Here is a 2,500-nt window from a genome sequence, read left to right as displayed (position 1 = left end):
CTCTCTCTTCAAAGTTCTTTTCAACTTTCCCTCACGGTACTTGTTCGCTATCGGTCTCGTGGTCATATTTAGTCTCAGATGGAGTTTACCACCCACTTGGAGCTGCACTCTCAAGCAACCCGACTCGAAGGAGAGGTCCCGCCGACGCTCGCACCGGCCGCTACGGGCCTGGCACCCTCTACGGGCCGTGGCCTCATTCAAGTTGGACTTGGGCTCGGCGCGAGGCGTCGGGGTAGTGGACCCTCCCAAACACCACATGCCACGACAGGCGGCAGCCTGCGGGGTTCGGTGCTGGACTCTTCCCTGTTCGCTCGCCGCTACTGGGGGAATCCTTGTTAGTTTCTTTTCCTCCGCTTAGTAATATGCTTAAATTCAGCGGGTAGTCTCGCCTGCTCTGAGGTCGTTGTACGAGGTGTCGCACGCCACACCGCCAGCCGGCTGTGCACGCTACCGAGAAAGTACCGGTATGCGAACCGCCAGGCGACGGGCGCGCATCGCACGTTTGAGGAGACGCGGCCGGCCCCACAGGCGGCCGCGACACTCCCAGGTCTGCGAAGCGGGGCAAACGCCGCGCGCTTCAGTATACGTAGCCGACCCTCAGCCAGACGTGGCCCGGGAACGGAATCCATGGACCGCAATGTGCGTTCGAAACGTCGATGTTCATGTGTCCTGCAGTTCACATGTCGACGCGCAATTTGCTGCGTTCTTCATCGACCCACGAGCCGAGTGATCCACCGTCCTGGGTGATCTTTTCTCAAGTTTCCGCCGTCTCTTTCGAGACGGTCGCATAGGCGGGAGTGAGGCGTGTGGCGGCCCCTGTTCCAGCGTTCTGTGTCCAACGGCCTCACGGCCGACGGGCGTCGTACGGCTCCACACCGGAGCGGACAGGCACTCGGGCGAAAGTCATTCAAAACCGGCGCCAGGCGCCAGGTGCCGCAGGCCAGCCGCTCCAGCGCTTCAGCGCTCGTACCACACAACATTGCCGCTAGTTTTGAGAGGCACGCGTGGTTCCGCACGCGGCGCACGGCTACTGCGAGCCGTACAGGTAGCGTGTTGCGCGACACGACACGCACATCGAAAGACATGCAGTCTAGTCGGTAATGATCCTTCCGCAGGTTCACCTACGGAAACCTTGTTACGACTTTTACTTCCTCTAAATGATCAAGTTTGGTCATCTTTCCGGTAGCATCGGCAACGACAGAGTCAATGCCGCGTACCAGTCCGAAGACCTCACTAAATCATTCAATCGGTAGTAGCGACGGGCGGTGTGTACAAAGGGCAGGGACGTAATCAACGCGAGCTTATGACTCGCGCTTACTGGGAATTCCTCGTTCATGGGGAACAATTGCAAGCCCCAATCCCTAGCACGAAGGAGGTTCAGCGGGTTACCCCGACCTTTCGGCCTAGGAAGACACGCTGATTCCTTCAGTGTAGCGCGCGTGCGGCCCAGAACATCTAAGGGCATCACAGACCTGTTATTGCTCAATCTCGTGCGGCTAGAAGCCGCCTGTCCCTCTAAGAAGAAAAGTAATCGCTGACAGCACGAAGGATGTCACGCGACTAGTTAGCAGGCTAGAGTCTCGTTCGTTATCGGAATTAACCAGACAAATCGCTCCACCAACTAAGAACGGCCATGCACCACCACCCACCGAATCAAGAAAGAGCTATCAATCTGTCAATCCTTCCGGTGTCCGGGCCTGGTGAGGTTTCCCGTGTTTGAGTCAAATTAAGCCGCAGGCTCCACTCCTGGTGGTGCCCTTCCGTCAATTCCTTTAAGTTTCAGCTTTGCAACCATACTTCCCCCGGAACCCAAAAGCTTTGGTTTCCCGGAGGCTGCCCGCCGAGTCATCGGAGGAACTGCGGCGGATCGCTGGCTGGCATCGTTTATGGTTAGAACTAGGGCGGTATCTGATCGCCTTCGAACCTCTAACTTTCGTTCTTGATTAATGAAAACATACTTGGCAAATGCTTTCGCTTCTGTTCGTCTTGCGACGATCCAAGAATTTCACCTCTAACGTCGCAATACGAATGCCCCCGCCTGTCCCTATTAATCATTACCTCGGGTTCCGAAAACCAACAAAATAGAACCGAGGTCCTATTCCATTATTCCATGCACACAGTATTCAGGCGGGCTTGCCTGCTTTAAGCACTCTAATTTGTTCAAAGTAAACGTGCCGGCCCACCGAGACACTCAATAAAGAGCACCCTGGTAGGATTTCAACGGGGTCCGCCTCGGGACGCACGAGCACGCACGGGGCGGTCGCACGCCTTCGGCTCGCCCCACCGGCAGGACGTCCCACGATACATGCCAGTTAAACACCGACGGGCGGTGAACCAACAGCGTGGGACACAAATCCAACTACGAGCTTTTTAACCGCAACAACTTTAATATACGCTATTGGAGCTGGAATTACCGCGGCTGCTGGCACCAGACTTGCCCTCCAATAGATACTCGTTAAAGGATTTAAAGTGTACTCATTCCGATTACGGGGCCTCGGAT

General features: G+C 56.0%; 1 non-coding gene and 1 pseudogene across 1 annotated transcript; both read right to left on the bottom strand.

Annotated features, from left to right (window-relative positions):
* LOC124771044 overlaps nucleotides 1-403 on the bottom strand; it is a 4,222-nt pseudogene extending 3,819 nt beyond the window's left edge.
* Nucleotides 404-591: 188 nt separating this feature from the next.
* On the bottom strand, nucleotides 592-746 carry LOC124771041. Its single transcript, XR_007013270.1, has one exon. It is a non-coding gene; the product is annotated as a 5.8S ribosomal RNA (ribosomal RNA).
* Between the last annotated feature and the right edge of the window lie 1,754 nt (nucleotides 747-2,500).

Source organism: Schistocerca piceifrons, unplaced genomic scaffold (assembly GCF_021461385.2).
Source record: "Schistocerca piceifrons isolate TAMUIC-IGC-003096 unplaced genomic scaffold, iqSchPice1.1 HiC_scaffold_88, whole genome shotgun sequence".
NCBI lineage: Eukaryota > Metazoa > Arthropoda > Insecta > Orthoptera > Acrididae > Schistocerca > Schistocerca piceifrons.
This window is presented reverse-complemented; position numbering and strand designations above follow the sequence as displayed.